Here is a 27,147-nt window from a genome sequence, read left to right as displayed (position 1 = left end):
TTTACTTCCAATTTTACCTGCACTTTATTAGGAGCTGGCCTATCTTTGTGAGAAACAAAATTCTTCAAGCAGTTTTCCATCTTCTTCTTTAGCTGTAATAACAGAAGCTAAATAACATTTAACAAATTGCCACTTCCTTATGCCCTGTCTTCAATCCCCTATCATTGTTTTTAATGGGACAATTTAACCTTTGAACTTATGTCTCTATTACAGATATAGTTGAAGAGCTTTTAATTGAAATATTCCATACAGCTTGACATCCAATATTATTTCTTTGCTCCTCTAATTATCCTTTTAACTTTCGTCTGCTTATTTGTATAAACTCTCTTCAGTCTGTCTTTCTACCAGACTGTTTATATATTTTTCAAAAGCCTTTCAATTATTTGCTCATTCTACTCTTTACATACTACATAACAACATTTGACCTCTGTAACCCTCCTCCTTGTTTAGATTTAGCCAAAATGAATTTCAGTTGCAAGGGCTGCAGCCATTTCTTAAATTGTTTCCCACTGCTCATCCATAGTGCTCATCTCTACATTGGAGAACAACCAAGCAAAATCTCTTTGGAAATGTTATACAATATCAGACTTTCTAATAGTAAAAACAATGTCTCAATCCAGAAACATCTGAAACATGCTGGCTTATTTCAGTACAGGTATGAAAAACAAAATCTAGGGGGAAGTTTGCCAGATCTTAATGGAGAGAGGACTACTGCTTTCAGGCTGTTTGGGTGCACAGCATTTATAATATACAAAGCAAAATTAGGCAGAATTCACGTCAAGTCTAAGGCATACCAACTTGAGCAAGTCATGACACTATTCCTATCCTATAACTTGGAGTTTCTAGTCTTCCCCCTTCTCTGATGGACAATCCTTCTTGCCCTAACATGCCTAATCACAGAACAAAAAGAAGCTTCGGCTCTCAAATCTAAGCTGTGGGCATAGTGATTGACATTGGCTGGTAGAAGGATGATTCAAGCCAATCTGCTATTTAAGGTAGTCTAGGTAGTCTTGATTTCCATAAAACTTATAGAAACCTTTTTCTTTTGAATATTCCTATTTGATATTTCTTTCCAGTCTCTCAATTTTTTTTTTTTGTTTTCTCTTGAAAGTAATATTTTCTATGGCTGAGAAGGGATATGATGCACAATGGAGTTTATGGGTCACCCGAGACACTTACATTGTTTCCTTAGAGAGTAGTTTTTTGACTCACTTTCTCATCAGCTGGCAAAGCAAAACTTCTGGACTTTATTGTTTTCCACCTTGCAAGTGCCTCAGAGAATAATTCTTGAAAGCCACTACCTTTCCTGGGCTTATCTGGTAAAGATATTTAAGATATCTGGAGGATGGTTTCCTGGAAACTTCAGCCTGTGACAGGCAGCTATAATCTTCTCCAGAAGAATATTATCCATCCAAACCTGAATAATTGCCAAGACTTTCCATGCTATATAAAAATTTTAGCAATATTTTACAAATTTTCTGTGAAATTTTCTGTGAATTTCTTTCCCTGACATTATGGCACAGTGTCTTCCCACACAGGCAGTTCAGTATCCAGTTGTGCACTATGACTTCACACTATCCTCTTTGGGTTTTGCATATCCATTTTACACTCAGTAACTATGAAATTGAAACCCCTTCAATATCACATATTCTGTCCTTACTACAGTCCCCTCTTTTCTATATACAATCTTCCTCAACAATGTCACTTAAAAGCAGACACTAATGCAATTGGAAAAATGGCAGAATATTAATTCAAAATTTGAAAATGTTGATCTGTATATGAGGAGTTTCATATGAGTGATGAGTCTGTTGCCTTGAAACATTTTCCAAATAAGAGTAAGACCACTGAGTTGAGCTTTTATCTTCTCATGCATTGCGTCTCCTTAAAAATAAGGGAATATGTCATCTGACCAAACACAAAAGATGAAAGAAATTACTAAAATGAGGAATTATTTCAGAAGTGTATATAAAAAATCCTTGGTTGCAGAATTTTACTGAGGCTTTCTATAAAAATAAAGAAGGGTTTTGGCTTGTATGTAGATAATGTCACAGAACTGCAACTACATGGGCAGACCTAAGTGAAACCACTGGGCATTACAACTTTTCCAGACCAGGAGCACAGGTACAGTTGAGTATTAAGGTTCAAAAAAACCATTTCACTTTTCTGTAAAGTTGAATATAAAGGTCCTGCAATGGTTTCTTTTTTTACCTTTTTTTCTTTTTTTTCTTTGATGTACTGAGCGTTCACCAAAACAGATTTGCAAATACATTAAAAGAGAAATCCCTTGGAACTGCATTGGAAATCCTTCCCAAGTTTTAAAGATTTCCACAACAATGAACACACTTTTAAGGTCTTATAGTACTCTTAATATATAACAGCACTGTGTAGTTGAGACAGAAAGTGCAGTATTCCTCGGCATTCAGTATATGATGATCAAGAGGAAGGCTTTCAAACACACTTGCAAAGAAATAGAGCACTCACTCATGACTATTGCATGGAATGTTTAACAGACAAAAAATCAAATATTTTTATTTTTCATAATGAAGAACAGTGAGTTTTATCACTGAGAGCATCTGAACAGCTGTGTCAGATCAGACCAAAAGCCTGTCTGGTCCGGTATCCTGTCTCTGACAGTAGGCAAAAGCAGATGCCTGGAAAAGAGTGGAAGAAGATGACAAGTATATTGTGAAATTCCCCTGAACCCAGCAGTTGCACATTTAGGAAACTTTTAGAGGTAGGTGTGTTATCTCCATTCCTTACAGACTCCAGTGACATCTTTTATATTTCTTCCAATGTTTTTTAGAATCCATGCAAGTAGTTATGTCCCATTGCCTTTCAGACTGGCTATTACTACCCCTAATATTCCATGTTGTTCCGAAATTTGGACCTGTCACCTTGTGGTTTTATTTGATTGCAGATAGTTCTGTAGTGGAAGGGAATGCAGTCTGTACACTGCACCATTTCTAGACTTATGGATGCCGTCAAACCTCCCTTATTTCTGTCAGTCTCAAACCATGCTAGTTTATTTAATATTTCCTCACTTGGAAGCTAGTTTTGAACATATTCCTGATTTTCCATTGTATCTCCATCAGTATATAAGAGAGTAAAATGTACATAACATTCAAATGCAGGTGTGCAGGTGAGTCATATAATCAAATAATACTATTTTCTGTCTTCTATTCTTTACCTATTAAGCCTTAACATTTGGGGTTTTTTCCTTTTAGTGAACACTGAAAGGATCATTGTGGGAAGATATTTATTTTAATCTATGAGCTCATTCCTGCTGTTAACAGTCATCTTAGAACGCATCATTACAGAACCTGTCATAAAATTACATTTGTTTTTCCATATGCACATCACATTTATTTGGATAAAATCCCATCTTGCAGTTTATCACCTCGCATCTCAGGGATGTGTAGTCCTTTTGCATCTCTCTGCAGCCAACTCTTCTTTTTAAGATCCCAAATAAATCATCACGATCAGAAAATTTTTCACATAGTTATTCATCTTCTTTACATGACAGTTGATTCAGAACTTCACTGGTCAATTCTCTTCTGTATGAAAAAAAAAAATTTCCACTGCGTCCCAATTTATAGCCATTTATTTATCCAGGGTAGAGTCTTCTCTTATACCATGGCTACTTTGTTTCCTTAAGAATCTCAGTGGAGACCCCAGACTTTGTCTTATTTTTTTGTTTCATTCACAGTACAGGTTATTGATGAGTGAGTTTCCAAAGTCTCCTTCTAGTCCTCTGGTATAAAGCCATTTTTAAGTAGGAAGGCCATAATTCAGACATTTATTCCTTGAATTTCAACAAAGGTCTTGAAAACATGTGTTAGGCTTTGATGATGTAAAATCCTTCATTTTGTCAAGTTGTCCTATGAGCTGTGCTCCTGACATTTAAATGTGATATTTTTATTCTCTTTTGTGTTCTTCATTAAAAAAAGTTCTGGCTTAAAACAAGCAAAAAAAAAAAAAAATGTCTTCAAACATGTACGTGATGCAGGGAGATTCAAAATATTAATTTAGTTCTTTTGCTACATTGTAATCTATGTTGTCATCTCATCCAAGTACTCATTTTTCCTGAGAAGATTTTAGAGGTTTTTTTGTCTGGCATTATTGTTTTTACATTCAAGCTACAAAAGTTCATGTTCTTTTCTGGTCATTATTCAGATTGAAATTCACATATTTGAAGGATTGCTTTTTAACTTTAATCTACCTCCTTACTCTGCTGTTTGCATATGCTGACTTTGTTCTGTTCTTCCTCTAACCTTTTGGAAAATGTATGCATTTGTGTTGTGAATCAAACAAGAGTATCGAAATCATTCCCAAACTTCCAGTGAAGATTTTGCTTTTACAGGACCTCGTTTTAGCTTCTTATTAAGTATCTATTTTACTTTCATGCTGTTGTCTTTTGTGAATATTGCAAGACAGTTTTTCATCTCATTATTCACACAAAACTGTTGACATGAGGTTTGTTCTAGAGTGGTGCTTTGACAAGAGTGCTATGACAATTTCATATAGACTGACTCAGGACCAAGAGAATTATTTCTCCTTGCAGATTTCTTGTATGGTTTAGCCCAAGGATTATTGGTTGTCCAGGAATCACTGGGGGAAAAAAAATTTGTTAGCACTTAAGTCCAAGCTTTCTACATCACAGAGCAACATTTCTGCATCATTTTCCCCTATTTTTAACTTATGTTAACTGTACCACTGATTTATTTTACTGCATTTTCTGATGCATCTCTTCCTCCAATTGTACAGGTGCCTGTCAGCTAGAAGAGCCCATATAAGAGGACTTTAAACAGGATCACATATAAGATTCTGTAATATCCCATTTGGAAGTGGCAGTGGCAGACAAGCTAGGAAACTTCTTTGCCCACAGCAGCAGTCTACTGATGTAGTTTGGTCTAAGAACGGCAACAGAGAATCAAACTCAGTGGCAAAAATTACAAATAAAATGCTCTTAAAATGAAAACACACTCATATAACAAGGAAGTTATTAATATTAACTGGGACATGTGCTTAATTTCACTGCAATATAAACACACTTTTGATGTTCGTTTTCAAAGTATGCATTTGTATATAATTATGCTTAATGCATATCATACTCTGCAGTCTTATGATTTTACAGTCAGACTGATGGAAGTGCTTGTTTTTTCATCTTCTTTTATTTGCATTGCAAAATATTTCTTTGTCTTTATTGTTCTTACCTGCTGGAAACAACTTTCTTTTTCATGAATCATGTAGATGAGCATTTCCAAGAGTCATGATATACCATATTTGGAAAATTTGTAAATATTTCCTACTCTCAAGGAAGTGCTGAACTGCAGTAATGTGCTAATGTTGGTGCAATTTAGTCTATTATATATATAATTTAGCTACATGAAAGAAAAAAATACTAACTTGTTATAATGAAGATTAAAAAGAGAGTTCTGACTACAGCCTTATCAGTAGTACTTTTAGATGTTTTTAATTTTCTTTTTCAGTGATTGTTGTCACAACAACTATTGTTTCCAGTAAGTTTCATATTCACTCAGCAATAATAATGCCATTTTAATCTTGTAATGATGTGTCTTGTCTAGCTGAATTAATAAGGAAACCAACTAAAAGATAATTTGGGATATCTCTGAAATGCGTGCCAATAAAAAGACTATGATCAGTCCAACTACATGTTTTTCTTAGTAATATTATGCTAATAACAGTAAATAACAGCCTTTTATTTGTGTCCTTCATTCTCTTTATAAAGATAAATATTGATGGATTTGCATGAAACAATAAGAATGGCTACTTCCTTCTGAAGTTTGTAGGCGTGACCCAGCTAAATGGAACAGTGCTAGTTCTGTTTCCATCAAGGCTTTCAACAGGATTTCAATACCTCTCCTTAACTGAAGTGACCCTTCATGCTATAGAAAAACAATAAAATGTGTAAATCAATGTCTATCAACTATTTGCTTGTATAATAGTATCATTATACAATGAGCGTGCTCATGGTCATTTATAAATGTTGCAAGTGTTCCCTACCTCACAGGAATGGCTTCAGCCAGGAGGTGCTCAAAGCTTCCCCTATATCCCACAGAACCAACAACAGCTGGCTCCAAGGTGAGCCTGACTCTGGCCAAGGATGAGCCCATCAGCAACAGTGGCAGAGGATAGATTGGAGAAGGGTTGAGGGGCAAAGGGAGCAAGCAGCTTCAGATGGGCAGCGGAGTGTGAACGTCGGAAAGAAACATCTCCGCAGACACCAGCTTCAGTGAAGAAGGAGGGGCAGGAGGCGGTCCCTGTGCAGGAGGTGGGGTTCCCCTGCAGACCCTGGTGCAGACCGTGATAAGGCTGCTGTGCCCCTGCAGCCTACAGAGGTCTGCAGGGGGGCAGAGATCCACCTGCAGCCTGTGGAGAAGACCGCCAGAGCGGGTGGATGTCCAAAGGAGGCTGTGATGGGAAGGCCCCACTGGAGCAGGCTCCTGGGGGCACCTCTGCCCCTGTGAAGGGAGGAGCCCACACTGGAGTAAAGTCAAGGTTTGTGACTTCTCAGGGATCCATACTGGAGCAGTCTGTTCCTGGGGGAACAGGTATCCCATGGAAGTGACCCACATTGTGTCAGGAAGGTTTGTCTCCCATAGGAGGGACCCCATGCTGTAGCAGGGGAAGAATGTGAAGAGGCTTTCCCCTGAGGAGAAAGAAGCTGCCAAAACAGAGTGTGATGCAGCCCCCATTCTCCATCCCCCTGCAGTGAAACCAGGAATGAAGGGAGGAGTGGAGCAAAGGTATTTTATGGCTTTTTTTTTTTTTTTTGCTTTTATTTTTGCTTTTTTTTTTTCATTATTCTGTTTGGATTTAATTGGCAATAAATTAAATTAACTTTCCCTAAGTTAATTCTGTTTTGCCCAGGATGGTAATCAGTGAGGGAACTCCCCGTGTTTTTACCTTGACCCACAATCATTATATTTTTCTTTCATTATATTTTCTCTCCCCTGTCCAACTGAGAAGACAAGTGAAAAGACTGGTTTAGTGTGTGCCTGGAGTCCGGAAAGGATCAACCTAGCAGAAACTCACAATTGGTACAGTCAAAATTAGACTATTATTTCTGTGCTTAGATGAGAACAGTCAATGGTAGCATAAATACTGCAGGTGTGCTCTTCTTCTGGCTCAAAAATATCTTTTGAACTTGTGAGAATGGATCTTTGTTTCACAAAAAACAAATTAATCTTTTGGATCTCCTGAATGGTGAAACCTCTCTTTTCTCAATGAGCATGGATACATTGTCATAGATGAGCTCATTTTTGCATGGGTTCAGTGCAATGAAGGGGGTGTATATTCTGCCTATTGTATATGAACATTTATGTATTCACTCTGGAGCTGTCCTGTTGTTTGGTCTGTTTCCAAATGCCAATCTTAGCAAAGACTGGGCATTTGATAAAAAAAGCATTTATATCTCTGTGTTGGCACCGTGCTGGGGGCTCACATAGCTTGGCACTGTGTGATATTGTGTTACTTAATCTTCTGACAAAATAGAATCCTGTCTCACACATAACTTCTCTTAAAGTATAAGTAGCTTTCACTTGCAGACAGGATTCCCATGTTCTTGACTAGAGCACTCCAGTCTTATGCTGTGAATTCATTGTGCATAGAAATGTGAGAGCTGTCAAAGGGCAAACAAGCCATGGTGGTATGATGCATCACCATCATTTTTCATATTTTTAAATGTTTTTTCTAACTGGGACCTAATCATTTCAGTTACTGTAAGGAGCCTGAAATCTAGTAGTCTTTATTGTTCATTCTCCTCTCAGAAAGAATTATTTCTATATGTCCAGAATTGTTCATACAAAAGCACTTAATTTAAAAACATGCTGATTTTTCAACAGGATGCACTCCTGTAGGAAGAGTTATACTTGGATAATTAACTTCAATGACATTTTCAGGATTGCAATGATGAACATTCTCTTGTAACACCTAAGATAAGTTAATAAGTATGAGATATAGAATTGTAGCTCCAGACTATACCACTACATATTTTTATTTTCTTTTATTTTTCAAGGCAGTTCACAAAATCCAGATGTCAAATATAAGTTATGTTTTGAACTAGTAACCTGTGGCTACTTGCTCAGTTCACATTTACAGGCATATTTTGTGTCAGTTTTCTCTGTGTCTTTCCCATAGGCAGGCTGCAGATGTGCTTCTAAACGTCTGTCTTTTGATATGATATATCATATTTTAATTACTTTCTGTTCTTCTTGCATTTGATTCACATATGAAAGAAATTATTGGCTAATCCCAGGTGAGATCTATAAATAACTTTTTACATAGAAAATACTTTTTTCTTTTCAGTAGCTTCAGTTTTTTCTTAGCATTGAATTCAGGTTTTTGTCTAAGCAAATAAGCTCTATGTTAAGGAGCTACTTTTACAGATGGAAGAAAAATTTTTCCCTATTCCTCACCTGTGGAAATATTGAGGGTCCTTCTTTTTGCTTCAAAGTGTTTGGGAATAAATCATAAAATATTATGATTTTATACACAAAAATGTTTGAAAAACTTATCTTGATGTAGAAAAGGATCCATGAGTCTTAAAAATGCTTTCACTACAGATAAACTTAAAAGAATACTTAATGATCTTGATAGTTAAGAGCTTTCTTTTCCAGTTTTCTTCCTAAAGCTTTTATGCTTGTTGAACTTAAAAAATATAGGAAGAAGAAATCTGCGCAAGTATTATCAACCAAAGGTAATGTGACCAGCACTTTCAGGTATACTCCTGAATGAAATAAAATATCCTTTCTGTTTCATTTTTCTTTATCAGAGAAACAATCACAGACATTTTTGTGACACTTTTTGTCTTCTTGGGTCCTTATAGCAGAAGGTAAAACCTTGTGCTTGCCCCAAAAACTTTATCAAGTCTTGAAGACATTGATGTTGTACAACTGTGTAATCATTTTGTGATTCAGTTTCCACTGTCATAAAGCACCATGAGGTCTAGAGATGTAAAACCCTGAATAACAACTAAATATTCATATTCAAGTGATATGACCAATTCTCATTATATGGCTTTATTTTTCTGCTGTTGTTGGATACATCTGTATCCACAAGATAATTTAAATATATTTAGTAAGATGCTTTCTGTCAGAAAGAGTTTCCAAAGCCAGTGAATCAGCAGCCCAGGAACTGAACAAACAAGTGCATATTTTATCAGACTCCTGGGATGCCTGTTCTGCACACTAGTGCATCCTCCTTGGGCCAAATATAACAGTATGGACACAGAAACTGAAGAACAGCTTGCCTTTAATTAAAGAAGCTAAACACTAGTTATAAAATGAACTTTATTTCTATTTCTGTTTTAAAGTTATGCATAGATTCTGTACTGTACATTTAAGTATGTGTTGTGCAATAGTTAGCTATGTCATTAATAGCTTATAATGGAATACATATGGCACCAGGAAAGCAGAGTTTTGCACATGAAGTCATAGTATCTTTTTTCATAAAGTTTTAATGACACTTCTGCATTGCCCTGTCCTGCAGAGTACATGACATATTTGTGAGGTTGTCCTCAGCACAGGAAGGGCATAAGAGACAATGAGGTAGGATTCAACCATTTTGTACGTGACACAGAAGGCTAATAATGACCACAACCTTGTGTTATGAGAAAATAAAATCTCTCTGGAGTAACTACTGAGCAGTAGCCAATCACTCTTTTTCCTTTGTACAAGCTAAATCCACAGGCAAGGCTAATAACCTAAACAAGAAAACAGAAGAAGAAGCTAGGAACTTTTGGTGGAGACATGGTTTAGAAGCGTGTGAGTTTATTCAGTTTTTGTGCTGCTTGTCTCAAACCAGATTTGTCTCCAAGAAATTGTCCAGCTCCAGAAGGAGCTGGACAGACTCCAGCTTCTATCCCATACTTTTTCTCTTCTCCCAAGTGTATTTTTCATATTGTGACTTACCGAGTGCTCCAAGAGATGCAAGTAGTGTTTGCCCTGTTGCTCAGTATCTATTGCGAACTCTTGTGCTCAATGCTCATAAACAGCTCCCTCTTTACTACTCAGTGTAGCCTTTTAGCCCCATAAATTCAGAGTTGTTACTCCCTGTAAGAAGCCCCAGGCTTCTTTCAGACCTCAGGACGTGAGCTTGTCTTAGCCTGCCTGGAGATAAGGTTTTAGTTTGTAGAGGTTTTAGATCATTTAATGATCAGGTAACAGTTACCTGCATTGACTTAGCTTTTGCCCAACTTTGAACAGTTGTTTTTGTTCCATATTTTTGTAATTAATACACCATAATAACTAAAGTTAATGGAAATTTTTATCATTTTTCATACAATTTCCAAAAATGCAGGCATTATTTCAAGTAAGGCTGCAAAGCGCTATAAAAAGATACTTCTCTTCATTCAGAAATGAAATCTTTGTGTGGGCAACTGAAATTTGTTTTTGCTGTTTTTTGTAGCTAAAATACTGTAAGATCATGTCAAATTTGTTGAAGACTCTCACACACTGATTACTTTCCAGACACCTTTCTTCTTTTAGATTTTTCAGATTAAGGAATCAGAATGCAATTATATTCTTTTCCATACTCTGTAATATTGGAATTCCTCTTTTTTTCATTCAATTTGCCTTTCCTCACAATGAAGATTCTTTTTTATACCTCAAGTAATTGAAGGTAACTTTTTTTTTCATTGATATCAGAATTTATGTCTTTTGTGGGTAGTGGTGACTTGCTAGCACTACTGGCTTTTATAATTATTATAACTTCTTGGCTGCTATTTATGTTGTGTCAAATATATAAAGCCTAAGGAATTTCTGAACAGCCATCAGTTATGCCAAGAAATTTTACAACAAAGGTCTTATAGGCTACAGGAAGTTGACTTAAGTAAGAATGGTTGTATCAGAATATAATTTGGTTAAACTCTTCCCTTCATAAGTGGAGAAAGACAAGATATCCTTATCTATCATAATTTTTTTGCTATTACTTCTTAAATCACACAATGGGTATCAACAGCCACAGGTCTACTTGTTCTATTTGTCTTCTTTTCAATTGCACATACCTTGTATGTATGTTCCCTAATAAAATGTGAAGAAGGCCTTTTAAATTACTTTTTTCTGTAGAAGTTGTGGCCAATACCATTATTGCAATTGAAGAAACAGCAGACTAGATGGGGGGCCACTTATGCCTGGGAAACTTAAATATATTATTAAAGGAAATGTGAATTTCACTTTATTTCTTGATAATTTGTGATTATTCCTTCCATCAAGCAAAAAGTGGCCTGTAAAGACTTAAATTGCAATAAACTAAGAACCACTTCCACTTCTCTGACCTTCAAATCTGACTTTCAATCCATATCTTCCATTTAAATAGGAAAATAGCAACCTGTTCTAAGTAAGATAAAGAATACACTGTAGCCAATTCCTGGAATAGAAAGAAGACAGCTATGGTGTTTGCCACAGGCATATGAAATAGATAAAAGGAAGATAAGAGCTTTAAAAAAAGGTGGACCATAATGAATATATGGGAATGAAGAAAGGAAATGGTTTGTTTTCTTTCCCCCAAAGTAAAAGGAACTAAACTTTTTCAAGTAGAGGAAAACAGTTTTCCCTGAGTAACAGGAATGTGGTATGTTTCCTCAATCTTAATAAAGCATTTAGGCAGAGGGAGCTCTCTGACACTTGAAGGGAGAAGAGACTGAAATGTTTTCCCTTTGACACAGAGCCCTATAATAGTAAGGTTTTATATTTAATGGGATGCAGGGTCATTTCCCGTGGGCTATTTAGTGGACCTTTGTAGCTTCAAAATGTGATTCTTTCCTCAGAAGGGCCTAAAGCTGATTATTAACCATGATTCATAAATTCTTCAGAAGGCGATCAAGTTAGGTTTATGAATTCAAGCTGGGACAGAATGCAGCTGCCTCCTTTATGCCTGTAAATACCAAGAAGCACTTCAACTTACAGAAAAATGACATTTTTTAAGTTGATTTTCCTTCCTTATTGTCCTTTTCTGACAAGAAAACAGCTGTTCACATGAATTCTTGGTACTTGCAAAGGGAAGAAAAGGGAAAAGAATGAAAAAACCCATGTATTTCAGTTTCTCATTAGAAAGGCACATCTCATGAGTTAGTTTTCTGAAACAGTTGTCAATTTTAAAGGGACAAGTCAAAAGAGTGGCAGGGTTGGGAACTGTTCACTGCATGAAATCAGTTCTGATCTATTATCAGATCCAAACAATGATCCAAACAATCCACAATGCTGTGCTAAGTGTATGGTACAGTACAAATACATGGAGGAACATTAATAGAAATCCTCTAAGCATCACTACCACTCTGAAGGGAGATTTTGCCCAAGGCCTGTGGTTGTTCCTTGTCTCTAGGGTAGAGCTGCAGATTTGTAGGCCAAATGCTCTAAATAAATAAGTTCTGGGCAGAATGTATTAACTCCTGCACATTTTCTGCTATTTTTACTTTTCCAAAGATAGCAACTGTGAACAAGGCATATCAAAGTCCTACTTCTATCATCACAGATGATACTATAAACTACAGATATAACTGTAATGCACAAAGACACAAACTCAGAATATTCTGTGAATCTGTGAAAATGTTGTTAGGATGCATAGCATTGTTTCTAGTTTATTCTGGCAAAAGCCTTTTGTTATATGTAACTTAGTGGAAGTCTTCTTGTTAGTATTTAAGCTGGCTGGCTTGTTTTAAGTGTTTGGTCAAAGCTTATATGATCTCTGATCCTCCTTGGGCTGAAATCAACTAGACTACTTACATTTACTCCATATATGGCAGTAGTTCAATTTACAGTGATCTTTCTATTTAAAGCTAAATTAAGATTATAATTTTTCTACCAGTAAAAAAACACTTTCATCCTGCAAAATGAAGTCTAAGGACATATAACAGGTATTATTCTCTAAATAAGTAATATAATATTTTTTCTTTGAACTGGTGATATCAGTATCTAAGTTAGCTATTTGAATAAGACAATTCCATTTTCTCATATAAGACAAAGTTGTGGATTCAGTTATTTTTTATTCAGGACACATTTTAGAATTAATTTTTCAAATGAGTGAAGGAAGGGAGGGAGAGCCATTTTCTTTGTCAGACATCTTATTCTTGGAGTTTTTCTATTTCAATTAATGTTTTGGTAAAATTCCTTTATTTAAAATTTTTTGTCTTTTTAACAGCAAGTTATTTATAAGAATTGTAGTCAGTTTGTGGAAATCCTTTACAAGTAAGCTCTCCTGATTGCAGGAGCAGGGAGCAGTCCTTAGTGTAGTATGTGTAGCAGCTGTGTAGTATGTATGTGCCTATTTATGATTGTAGATGGCCTGATTCAAGATACATGTTATCTACACCTGTAAGGTAATTCTATATAAAATCTTCTATTTTAATGTGTTCTCAAAAATATTTCTTAGTATTACAAGATAGAGTCATATTTTTGTAGGAATGTTTTGTGTCTCTGATGCTACCTCAGTAAATTGTGCTTTACCATGCACAAATGGTAGTCTTAGGGTGTATCATCCTCATAGTGGAACTCCATGATTTCTTGATGTTTGTGCTTTGTGCTTACAGGACTGTCCATGAGGTGCATTGCTTCCAAAATATTTCAACCCATTTACTTCTTTGTACTCAGTTATCTAGCAAGCAACCTTAATTATTGCTACCTACCTAGGCATATTTTATTTTTCCTTATAAGGTACGTTTAAAATAAACATTTTCTTAGCTTCATCCATTAAAGGAATGACTTTTTTTAATGCCTATATGCAATAAATCAATGGAGAATCCATACTGAAGAGATTAAACATTAATTCATAGAAATATTAGCTGGTGAAAACAATCAGATTTTGATTCATGTAATTTATTATAGTCTCACATTCTCCATCCTGTCTTGATAGCAAAGCTGCCAGTTAAGATCACATTGGAAGATTGCTGCAGTTTTTGCTGTTATTACTTGATATTAAACTTGCATTTTGTTATTATTTCTGCTATTTGTTATTAAACTAAAATGCTATTAAAAAGAATTTTTGAGTGTGGCTCAACCTTTGTGCTGTCTCACACCTTCTGCATAAGTATTTATTTCAATTTTCAGAGGCCAAGGGAAGCTATGGAATGGAATTTGGGCAGCCATGGTTTGGTTGTCCAAAATTAATATTATCAATGAAGTCTGGCAGGGAGATGTCTGGAGTTTTTTCATTTCAGTATGCTCTTCTCCAGGCTGAACAAGCTGAGTTACTTCAGCCTCTCTTCATATGGGGAAGGGCTTTTCTAGGCTTGCCAGAGGGAGCCCAGTGCCTACAATGAACCCAGGTAAAAACTTTCTCCAGCTGTAGCTTTAATAGCTGGAAAGGTAGGTAGATGAACATCCCATGCCACTGAAGATCCTTTCCTTTCTGATATAATTTTGCTAATCTTTTGCCTCATTTTGATAAACGGATCACTCTGCATCTGTGCCTGTGCCCCTTTCTCCTTCTTATGTAGATTTTTATCCTGCTAGATCCTTATAATTTCTCAGCTGTGGACATTCACAATTTTTAGGACTCCCTGTGCAAATGCTGATTTGTTCTTCCCTTCATTTACATTCCCTGTCCAAATATTTCTACTACTGATAGAACCCTAAATCTCCCTTATATCTCGCTTGTAATCCCTGGTGCAACTATGAGTTCCTACAAGTTTCTTCAGCCAGCCAAGTCCACACTTGCATAACTTCTTCATCAGCTCCTACACTGACAAAATGTAGAAATTGTAGGTATATATTGCACGTACCAAAGTTTTGTACAAATGATGACCAAAACACTGTTCCAATGTTCTAGGGTCAACTTACCCTCCTGCACAAAAAAAAAGCCAAACAAAAAAACCGCAAACAAACAAAAAAACCCCTAAAACCAAAAACCCCCAAAAAACCAAACCAAACAAAATCTAAGAAAGCAGATGCAATTATGATAGTCTCAGAGGAATCAGAATAGAAAATATGTGCCATCATTGACAAGTGCAGGAATCACACATCAGATGATATGATTAACTCAGTTAACTGGATTTCTTTCATTCACTGCTGACACTTACAAAATATTGCCATACTTTTCTTCACTATATCTTCAGGAAAAGTAAAAAGCATTTAGAAAACCCTTTTCTTCCAGGGTGCATTAAGACTGGCAATGTATTTTTGAAGAAATTAAGCTGCAGAATCTAAAAAGTCCCGTAATTCATTTATACAGAAAGAGAATCTATGAATTCATCATATAGTTTCTCTGAGATAATGAGATTTCTTAGAATTAGTCAAAATTCTCCCCAAAATCCCATTGCATTATATGTGAAGTATTTAGGTACTACTTGGATAGAAGGGATGCTGCTCTCTATAAAAACTAGTAAAATTTTAACGTATCTACATATTGATTATTCTCAAATTTCAAGTATTTTGGTGTTAATGAGACATTTTCATTCTTGGTGCCAGTAGACATAAATATGATGACCTTGTTGCCCGATTGTAACCAAGTGTGTTTTCTTTCTGAAGGACTGCAAGCCTACAAGTGACCAGCAGGTAAACAGCTTTGCTATAATTGCAGTTATCCCCATTGTCCTTCTTATGCAAGCTACTGGTTTGAGAGAAAGGCCATGATGTAGAGAAAAGGTATATATTGTCCAGCTGTTGCAGACCAGTTAAACTGCTTATTACATGTGCTTTAAATTTTCAAACAACATATTTTCATGAGGATTTTCTTGGGAATCTTGTAGTAAAGGTATAAAGTCTAGGTAAAAAACCTGAGGAGAAATATCCTAAGCAGAAAATATCATGTGTAATTCCATTAACACCTAGTACTAAAAGAAAAGTAATACAAATAAGGCTTTCAGGCACACTTGGAAACAAAGACAAACACGACTAGCAAATGCATTTGCTTATTGGTAACTCTGAAGAAAATTCTGATTATTAAATTCAGAGGGATTTTGATGCTGTCTAACTCTGGGTGATCTAAGTTTCACTAAGAAAAAGAAATCCTTCTTTAGAAGCACTTGCAAAATAATTGAGCTTTTCAAAATTAGCATCAAAATTATCTTTCGAAATTTTCTTCCATAGTTCCTACAGGTCTAATTTCATTAGTAGATAATGTTCATATTTAATATATTAGAATTTTTAAAAGTTCATATTCCTGAAAAGTAGAATATTAATTGAAAAGTTTGCAAATAAGTGTTTGTGGGGCTTTTTAGAATTTTCAGAATTCCATAAGTTTTGAATTTCTGCGTTCCCTCCAGGTCAATCAAATCATACCTAATGATGTATTCTAACAAATGAGTAATCATAAAAATATTAAAAGGTCTAATCCTGTCTTTTGAAACACTGAGTTTTAAAAAGTTAACAGTAATGTTCTTTTAAAAGACTGCATTTTTAGACAATAATAACAATAACAGTAACAATAAAAAATATAATTTCTTAGTAGGTTTTGACATAAAAAATAGAAAACATATAACCTAATACTGAGAAAGAAATTGTAGACTTTAAAATTAAACACTTGACAACATCTTTTTAGGATTTGTGTTTCACAGCTGGGACCTGATCCTGCAAAAAGCCAATTTCTGTTATGCCAAGTGGACTTCTAAACCGTAAGCCTAGGCTGTAAAATTAAAATTGTGCTATCTATTTTGCACGGGTTTGGCTTCAAATTGTAGAACCTTGCCAGACATTTATTCTTTAAATAGATTTATGAGAATGTCTGTTTTTGTCTTCCTACAAATTAGAGATTTAAGCTTGCAGATCTGGGGAAGACAAGCCAAGCTATTCTAGTCTAGTCTGAAGCACAGCCAAAGGAGAGGCTCAGATCAAAGTATTTGGATTTAAACCTTAGCTGTATGTATTGGGGGGTGCTTGTGTGTGTATGTATGTATTTATATTTATACATTGCAGGAGTCCAGATGTGTGATTTAATCTCTTCATGCATTGTATGACTTTATTTGCAGTCCAGAAGTCATCTGAACGATGAGCTGAGAATTTATTTAGATATTGAAATAAATTCTAAGCCTCAGTGATTTTTTCTGCATCTACGGAAAATATGTGAAAACCACAGTGACTGATACTCATATAGAATTTAAACATACAAAACATGAAATGCTACTAGTTTGTGATGCAAATTGATCTACAAAATGCTTTTTTTTCCCCCCATCATTGCTACACCTACGCTATATTTTATGAACCACAGGTAAAAAGTGAAAAGGTAAATGGCTGGAATATATATATAATACAATGCAACTGATTTTTAGTGTGAAGCAAAAAGAAGTGGAAATGGAAAGGGCATTTTATTATTGTTTCTTCAAAAGAAAAATAATGAACATTGTAGAGTTTCTATTATTTAGCTTATATTCTTCATTTGGGCCCTTCAAGCTTCATAATTTCATAAAAGGAGATAGTAAAACTCTATCGTGTTTTGATCCTTATATTTATAAACTTTGGTCCATAGCTAAAATATAAAAAAAAAGTAGTGCTATCTTTCTTTCCCCCCCACCCCCCACCCCTTAACACTGAATGTAAATTGACCCACTGCACAATTTAAGATCAAGCTTGGAACTCAATTTAAATTCCAGCACATTCAAACTTCTTAAAAATATAAGTTCCATTCAAATGGGAGCTTTTTCACTGCACACGGAGCTCTAATCAAAAGTAGAACTGTATAGAATGGTTTAAATTTAATCCAAATCTCAGCGAATTTCATGAATCTGACTATTCAAGCTTTACATGACTGGGCTCATAAAAGTTATTTCTGCTTTTATGCATGATAGGTTGCGAGTTGCTGCTGCTTCTGGGCTGCACAACAAATGCCACAAACCAGAGTTCATCTCTGCCTTCATGCATTTTTCATAGCTGTAGCTAAAAAGTAAAACTGTACTGATTGATAATAGTTAATGAATGTGTAAACTGTTGGAGAATATTTTCCAGAGGTTACCACTAGTTTGGGTCACGGGGAGTTGAACTGGATAACTGATTATCCATAAAGATCACATTAGTGCATTAAAGAATACACATCTCACACACACACACACACACACACACACACACACACACACACACACACACACATACACACACAGCAAAAATATTCAATATATTTCCCATTAGCAATATTTCTTAACACTCTAATAAACATTATTGCACCTTTTTAAAATTGTAGATATTTTTCATGGTTTCTTCTTTCTGGGGTAAAAATATAGTGGACATTCTATTCTAAATGAGTTTCACATTGAGAAATTAACATTTTAGGCTGAATTATACCTTTTTCCTCAATTTTTTTTTTCTTTTTTTTTTTTTTTTTTTTTTTCTGGTATTAGTGCCAAAATTCTTCAGCAATAAAATATGTGTGGAGTTCACTTTATGAAAACTGGTATATTTGGCCAGAATTGTCTTATCACATTTCCATAGCAAAATTTCTTTTTCTAGTAGTCTTTGTACAATGAATACAGGGGCTGCAATATCTTTTTTCCTTCTGCTGACACTTAATGACTTTCTTACCATGTCAGGCTAAGTATTTGTTCCTTCATGACAAGAACAATGTTTCTCATTTCTCAGGTGCCATTTGGAAGCAAGTATCCATAGCAAAGTTTGAGGTTAATAGTTACATTAGTAATAGGAAAATATCTAAAGGAAGAGAGTACCAGAATAAGTGTAAGATATATTCACTAGAAATACAGACACACTTTTTGAGAAATGGTGAGCCAAAATTGACAAGCAAATCTGCATCAAAGAGAGCAGTTTCAGCTCTTCCCAAGCAACCATTTCTGTCTGCCTGCAAATACAAAAAAAACATATCATCGCTTATATTTGGAATTAAACAATTAGAGCATTCATGAAGTAAGGCATGGCAAGTAAAACACCCTTTTCTTATTTTCCAGGCCTCTGTGACAACTTCAGTGTTTCAAGATAGGGTCAGAGAGTCAGGTGGGGGAATAGGGTGGTTTGCTTCATTTGAACCATACTACACAGCCTCTCTTTCTGTGCTGGGACATGATGCATGTTGGTGTAGAGCTGGCTGGAAGCCACATCACAACTTCACACTATGCTCTTGCCGCTCACTCCAGATGCTGTGCAAGATGAGACCATGCAGGCAGCAATGAAGCTCATCACTGTATTACAGTTTCCGCACCCAATATAAAGGAGAGGGCAAGTTATTGCCTAAATATTTACTTGTTATCAATGAATTAACAGAGACTGTTGACTAAGAAGCAAGTTCTCTAGTTTAACATGTTCATCTCACACCTCATTTCAGTCCCCTTCACCATTCTAGACCTGTCTTTTTGCTAATATAGGTACCTTGATAGTTGCATGAGTCCTTCTTTTCTCCTCAGGGGTATGAGAGACTGGAAAAACCTACTTAATTTTGGATCTGCTGTCACCCAGCCTTTTGAAGAGGTCTGCAGGAAAACATTGCAGAAGCAAAACAAAATTTTACTACCGCCAGAAAATTGTGAAAGAGAGAGGTCTTGTTGTCCTGTCACTGCAAAGAAACCTTTTGCTTAATATTCAGTAAATTACTAGGAATTTCCAAACTTTAAATTTTCTTAAGCATTTTATAAAAATATTTGCATACTTTTATGCTACTTGGGAATATCTCAGGTCAATGCTTGACAAGATGCATAAGATGCTGTCACTGAAATATTGCAACCATTTTAGGGTAATATTTCACTGAGAACAGGACTTCTGCTACAAGTCTACTTACAGCAAGGAACTTGGTGCAAGGGAAGTGCAACAGTAGACTCTTATATTTCCCTTATATCTGTTTTCAAGTGGGTTGTTGAACAACTGCAATCTCTGCTGCACATATAGATTACAGCTTTCTGAAAAAAGAACAACAACACTCCAAGTATGCATCATGGATCTCCAGGAATGGCCATCCACACATTGATTCTGAATTTAATAGCATACATCAAATGCCATGTAAAGTGTTTGGAGAGATTTTGGATTGAAGCTTCTGACTTTGTTTTCTCAAAAAAATGTAGTTTGCACATCTCAAAATTTGCCCCAAGATTGACTCAACAAGTGAGTAATAGAAAAAAACATCAGGAAATTCACTTTCAAATTGTGTTTCTGTTTCAATGCAACATCTCAAATATCAGCCCAGACTCAGAATCAAACAGAAACTTAATGCAATTTATATGGTATAATTCTGAAAGGCACATTCCATATGCATATTTGACCTTGTGTCTTGAACTGTGCTCACCTAGCATTGTGGCAATGTGTTACAATACTTGACGCATGCAGCATGAAAATGGGGAATATTTTACGTTAGAATTTGAGGTTTTTTCTCCAAAATGAACAGAAGTTAATGAGAAGGAACACAGAATTAATTTTTTCTTCATTATCAGGTTTGACTATGAACCCCTACACCAAATCTGTGAACCCCTATACCTCCAACATTAGGATTATGAATTATCTAGAATGATTTGGACCAGTTGAAGGTTCACAGCCAGGGAGTATGAAGGAATTTCTGGAACAACTGAATGGTTTTTTTCTGTAATTGAAAATAAACCCCCATACATCCTGAGGTATATTTGTGTGTCACCTAGTGAATATTCAGTTTTAATATTTTGAACATGAGTTAAATCTACCCAAAGCAAACTTAAAAATATTTCTGGAAGGTTTTTAACCTCAGATCTTTTTATTTCTTGAAGTATGGCAGAATGGTTGAATGTCTAAAGCCTGTGAAGGAAAACTAATGGAGCAGATATTATATCACCCTAAATGAAATGTCTGGATTGAAATATGATTAGCAATCTGGTTGTTTTGATCATATCATGTAAAATTGGAGGTAGAGTGTTGAAAATTGTGTGAGAAATATCTGGCTGAAGAAAGAATTCATTTTCTAATTTTCACTTAATTCCACTATTTCTGTCATTTAATTTGCAATATTTGTGTTTGAGTACCACCTAATTTACTTGATGTGTTTTTCTCATTCCTTATTCCAATTTACATATATTACTGCACTTCATTTGAAACTATAATTTGAATCTTCTGCCTGTATCAATTAGCATTATTTTATTGATGTATGCAGACAAAAGAAGCTTTCAGATCTTTCTGGAAATAGTGACTTTACCTCAGACTAGAATATGCAATAAGAGTTTGTATTAATATTATAATAGCAAAAATGGCCTGTTTAGTCAACTGATATCCTTTTTGATAGGGCCAGAATTCTTTGGAAAACAGATTTGATTTTATTAATAAGCAGATTAATATAGTTATTACTGAAATGCTGCCTGACTCTGCTGTTTTCCATTACCTCTTGCAAGTATGTCAGTAAAAGTTCAAGAAAAGCAACTAAATAGAATTACTATAATTAGCTCAGTCCATAAGACTGGGAGGTAGAAATAAGAATAGAATGGTTGGGACACAGAAAGCAGTAAATCTCAGAAAGGGCTGCAGATATGTACCACTGAAAAGAAATGTTTGTCCCCTTGTTAAACACAAGCAATAGTTCATTGGTTCAAAAAATGCAGAATAGAGTTCTATGCTGTGTGCCAGAGGCAGAGGTTTGCATCTGTGAGAGGAATCCTGAAGAAAGCAAGCAATATCTTATGATTGATGAGTAAACATCACTGTAGACAGATCAAGGATGGTTGTGACAACTTTTAGATGATTCTCAAAAAAATTGTATGTAAGGTGGTCTTTGAAAATGTAATAAAAGTTCAGAATTGTTTTGAATAAGCAATACATTATGATGCCTCTGTTGTTATTGGCCAATAAAGGATAGATTGATGGTCAGAAGAAATAACGTTAGCATAGATGAGAACAACAGACAGGAAAATGTTGATGATAAGTAGCATAATGATTTTTGATGGAGTATGTCAAACTGTCGCTGGGAAAGTGTGTGGAAATAAATGTCTAGAATGTTGAGATTTTTTCACTTAGGACATGGAATCTGTCTATATAATAAGACATCTGTAGTTTTATGGCAATACTTGCAGTCCTGGAACTGTCTATTGTCTCTAGAGTGTCCTTGGAATAGATCCTGTGAACATACTTTAAATATGCATTTGCATGACCATAGAACCACAAAATAATTCAAGAGGTAATGTAGTCCAACTTCCTGCTCAGCAGGAGGGTCAGAAGAGTAGGCAATGAGATCAGATCTCATTGCTCAAGTTGGTCAGAACTGCATCCAGCTGTGTCTCCAAGGCTGAAATCCCCCCTGTTCCCCTATTTTGCTATACTTATATCCAGTTGAAATCTCTCCTATTATGATGCAAGTTTATTGACAAGCAAAAAATTAAAGAATATTTCTATATCTAAGTATAGAAATATCTTAATTTTAGACTAAGAGAAGAAGCCAATTGACTTATCAGCCAGATCTAAGTAATGCAGAAAATATCAGAACACAGTTTAAAGAAAAGTATAATCATATATGGAGGTAAGTCAAAAATGGGAGAAAAAGAAATACATATTTAGAGAAAGTAGATTGTTCCAAACTAATTTTTCTTTCACTGATTGAATAAATGTCTTTCTACGCTAGAAAAATATTACAGATCTCATAAAAATGACATGTAAGGAAAGCTCAGATACTCTCCTGGAAAAAAATTATTAATCAAGTATAATAGAGAAAATCTGATGTAGGACTAAATACAAAGCTTCTCATTAAGATGATAGGGATGATAACTAAATCCTAAAATGAGCAATCAGCTTGCCAACAGGTAAACCAGACTGTCCTGGAAGGGGAAATAATGGTCTGGCACAAAGATGCTTGCCAAAGTTTTCATTAAAACAGTCAGTGCTAAAAGTTAGACCCTGATGATGAAAATCCTTCTGACATAACATATGGCAATGCTATCAAAAGAATAAAATAATTGAATACAGTATAGAAAGAAAGAGTGTGTCTGCATTAGCATTTTATTTCAGAGCAGGAAGGAGCTTGTGATGTCAGTCTCCTGATTTTCCCCCCTTATTGACCTGGGGTTCGGAAAAAAAGTGTCTCAAAGAGCAGCTGGAAGATGTTTGCTGCAGTATCAGGAAATGTACCTGAAGTCCTTTAATCACAAAGTTAAAAAAACCTCTTACCCCAAAATGTGTGGACATCATGTCCTTAGCACCAGCTACTCTACTCTACAGATCCACTCATACTAAACCTGCTGTTCAGTAATGGACACTTATAATGTAGATGTCGATTTGATAGCTACTTATTCATTTATTTTGACTACGGAGTTATAAATTATATATTCCTGTTAGGTAAAATTACAGTGAAACCTAGGGCCCAAGACAGTATACCTCATATACCTCACCCAGTGGTCACTACACAGGATCAGTCTAGCCAAGTCTGAACTAAAGCCTCTGGTATGTGTTTGGGTAGGCAGTGGGGTCTGAGCACCAAGTCTTTGTGACACAGACCCACCACTACTGTGCAGTTGTAATTTCTGAAGCAGGAACAGTCTTTGAAACACTTGGAGCTGGAATAGCAGAGGATTACACTGTAGGAAGGAGATTTATCTCTTGGCAACCAGTGGGAAGTAGAAACTTTAGTTACATTATTTAATCACAAAATAGTATAAGAAAATGAAGTGATGTGACTGTGGAAAAAGGAGTATGTGTGAGTCAGCATTTTTTTAATTGATGTGTAAATCAAAATAACATAATTTTAATGCCTTGATACTGAAATCTGAAGAACATATTTTCCAAGACTGCAATGCTTTTAAATGTTGGGTTGTTTTACCTATGTTTATAACATTATTTGGAAATCTGAATTTCGAACAATATTTGCTCCTCATGCTAAGCCTGTATAGTATCTTAACTTGAGAAAGCAAAACAAATTCTCAGAATCATGTTATTTCCTTTCTTTGACCTAAATTACAAATAATTTAAGTAAGCAAATTAAAACCCATTGTTACAGTTTCAAATTTATATGGAATACTGATGCAATGTGTGTGTATATATGTTTGTATATATGTTTGTATGTATGTATATATATGTCTGGCTGTAAATCTGTAAATTAGGGGCTGGAATCTATCAACTCTCTCTTACCTATTCATAATTTGGATGAACAAAAAAGAGTTAGGATGGCAAGTTACATCTACAATGTATTTATACATATTTGTGGTAATAAACACTATTATATTTGTGTTAATCATCACATTCTCTATGGTTTTTTCCTCTTTTTTCTTCACTTCTTCATTACAAATACAGTAGTATACCTTATAAGAAACAAGTTTGATGGTAAAGCTTCATTCAATCTATTATTTGATTTAAAAGTAAATTATTAGGAACATAACCAAGTATGTGGAGTGACTTGAGCTTTGCGGAGAGGCAGAGTTGCCTCATCATATCATTAGCCATGAAAATACCGAACGGACACTATAGTAATGGTCATTCCTGAAGAGGAACATTTTCAGAATCTATTCTGTATCTCCATTTCTTTGTCTTCCCAATATGAAATTTAGTAAATGTCATAGAAACTTTGCCACGTATTGAGGAGAAAATGTTCTTCAGTCAGATTGTTCCACAGAACTTCCTAATTATTAATACCTTGCTTGTGCTTTGAGGCAGTTGCTTTTTCTGAGTTCTGGATTCATCTGTTTCCTTCCAAAAATAGTAGTATAATGATTCCAAGAAAACCTTAGTACCCCATTATGAGGTCTGTTCATATTGTAGCACTCTGTACTAATCACCAGGTGCTTCTTTAGGCCCTCATCTTTTAAAGATATGATCATCTGCTCAATTTTATATTCTGTGAATACTTCCATTAAAGGCAAGGGGCTTCTCACTGAGATTAAAGGTAAAAGCACATGCTAGTCTTTATGAGATGTCTTTGGAACTGCTATTATTAGCTTTGATTTATGTATTGCCTATTTTTTTAAAAATTAAAATTGAATAAAAGAGAAACTGATGATAAATTTTGAGTCTTAATAGAAAACATTAGTTGCTAGTTATTTAAATAATTCTTGAAATATAGTGAGCTAATAAGATCAGTACTGTGTTAAGTACTTGGGCTTGATGCAATTTTAAAATCAGTAGCTGAAATGTAGTTCATTTGCTGTATTTCATGATTTTAGAAAGATATTATTTCATATTCATCTGTTCATTGATATTTTGGTATATCAGGAAAATGACTAATTAATGATTCCAAATATAATTTACAGCAAATATAGGAGCATTATTCCAAGCTTTATGTAAGGCTGGAAAACCATTGAAGATTGATCCTACTTTTATTGAGAGGTGCAAATTTCATTAATTTCAACAGCAGTGAACCTGGATTTTGGACAAGAGGTTTTGTCAGCTTAGTTCTAGCCAGTATTTATACTGCAGAAAATATACTTCCATTACCCCAGTCTGCCTTATACATGTGCCACATGCTGCATTGATGTGCATCCAAAAATAATAAAACACTCAAAATGTGAAAGGAAGAAACTATTATGCATAAGTCATTGCAAGTACAAAGACAATTTTGTATCATGGGATGGTGTCCAGAAACATACTCAAAGTGAGGAAAGAGTTTTCTTTCTTTAAAAACAAACCTGAATCTTAATTTAAGCAATGTTTAGATCAAATTATTTTCTTTTCTTTATTTTCCTTGAATGGTTTCATTTCCGTCATGATACAGGGATTGGCTTTTGTTTCATTTTTTCAGTTACTATACTATTTACAGGTTTTGTTCTTATTTACCATGAAACAAAATTTCTCTTAAATGTTTCCAGGCCTAAAACTCAAAGAAAAAAAATAAAGAAAACCTCTTTGATTTTCTTGATCTGAGAAACTCTTCTGCTGGCAAGTCATTCCCTCTCTCTTATGTTTTCTTCCAGAGCCAAAGGACGTGGTAAGTTCTGAACTGCCTGGACCTTCTCTGCTCTAGAGAAGTTGCTAGTCCCACAGTTACAACATGTGGTAAGCAGGTGGAAGACCAGTCTTTAGCTGCATTTTGTGAGGGGGAAAAAAAAATCTACTTTCTGTTCTGTTCAAACCAATTCACTTCCTACAAATTAGATATGCTTTGGACCAGAGAATGAAAGGGAATTTCATCTTCAGTAAGGCAGAGTTCAGCTAGCAGATGGAAGGGGTAGTTTTTTTACATTCCTCAGCATCGCACATCTCAGGTGAGGACTGGTATTGTTTTCTAGAAAGTTAAATATTATTTCTAAACAAGTGTATCTCCTTTTTTGGGCAAGTTATATTCTGATTCTATTTGGCAAATGCGTAAGGAAAACCCAAAGGACAAGGAGGAGTAGTCAGCCTAGGGGAATCTAAACCACCCCAAAAAGGGATACTTTTGAACCTGCTAAAATTTTAAGCTGCCTGCACAGGCAATATTTGTTGAAAATTGTATGCTTTACTTTCAGAAACTTGTAAATTTTAAGCATGAAAGAGTTGTTCAGGAAATATCTGCTCAATCAAAAAAAGCAAAATGTACAATACCATTAATTTTGACATAGTATTCTGAAAAAGTCTGACAAAATATGTTATGTTAATTTAAAGTATGTTTTAAAGCAGTGAAATACAAAGTAGAGTAAATAATAAAGTCATAAATACAAATATTTTTCTAAAGAATGGAGATGAATAGAGTGGAAACTCTTTGTTGTGGTCATATTTAAACCAAGACTTCAAACATTACTTGTATTTCTCACATAATTGAGAAACAATATTTTCTCAGAGAAATTAATCTCTTTTAAAAACTTACAAAGAAGTTCCCATTCTGAATGGAGAAAAATAAAATGCAGAATAAGCTTAGACATGTTTTCTTCTAGTTCCTCATCTTGTCCAACTCACTGAACCTGATGGCATGCAAACATATTTCCTTAAGGGACCAGAAACTACATAAATGAAAAAAATTAAGATACTTACAAGCTCTCCATTGGGATGGCATACATTTCTCATTGGTTATTGATTCCATTGATAACTTTTATAGATAAAGTCACAGATGCCAGATGTTCAGATGCCACAATATGGAGCATTGTACACACTGAAAATGTATTCATGTTCTCACACTCATATTTAAAGTATGCATGCTCCTCTGTTGCACTAAGTAATTCCTGCCTTGCCCTGGTGCTATATTTGTGTCTGCAGTGAAAAAGGAAGCACCACCCTCATTTGGTTACTTCTCCTTTCACTGGCCCTGCCAATGCCAGTCCAAAGAGAAAATGGACCCAAGATTTAGAAGAGTCAGTAGAGAAAATACAAACCAAACCTTGTGAAACAAAAACTAGTGAGAGGATTTTATCAGAGG

At 35.1% G+C, this 27,147-nt stretch overlaps 1 long non-coding RNA gene across 1 annotated transcript; it reads right to left on the bottom strand.

Annotated features, from left to right (window-relative positions):
- Window positions 1-3,176: 3,176 nt before the first annotated feature.
- Window positions 3,177-26,812, bottom strand: LOC134430079 (uncharacterized). The gene is made up of 4 exons (XR_010030726.1): window positions 26,766-26,812; window positions 19,669-19,786; window positions 19,263-19,363; window positions 3,177-4,608 (listed from the first exon to the last, which is right to left on the bottom strand). It is a non-coding gene; the product is annotated as an uncharacterized LOC134430079 (long non-coding RNA).
- Between the last annotated feature and the right edge of the window lie 335 nt (window positions 26,813-27,147).

The sequence above is a fragment of the Melospiza melodia genome, chromosome 1 (assembly GCF_035770615.1).
Source record: "Melospiza melodia melodia isolate bMelMel2 chromosome 1, bMelMel2.pri, whole genome shotgun sequence".
Taxonomy (NCBI): Eukaryota; Metazoa; Chordata; class Aves; order Passeriformes; family Passerellidae; genus Melospiza; species Melospiza melodia.
This window is presented reverse-complemented; position numbering and strand designations above follow the sequence as displayed.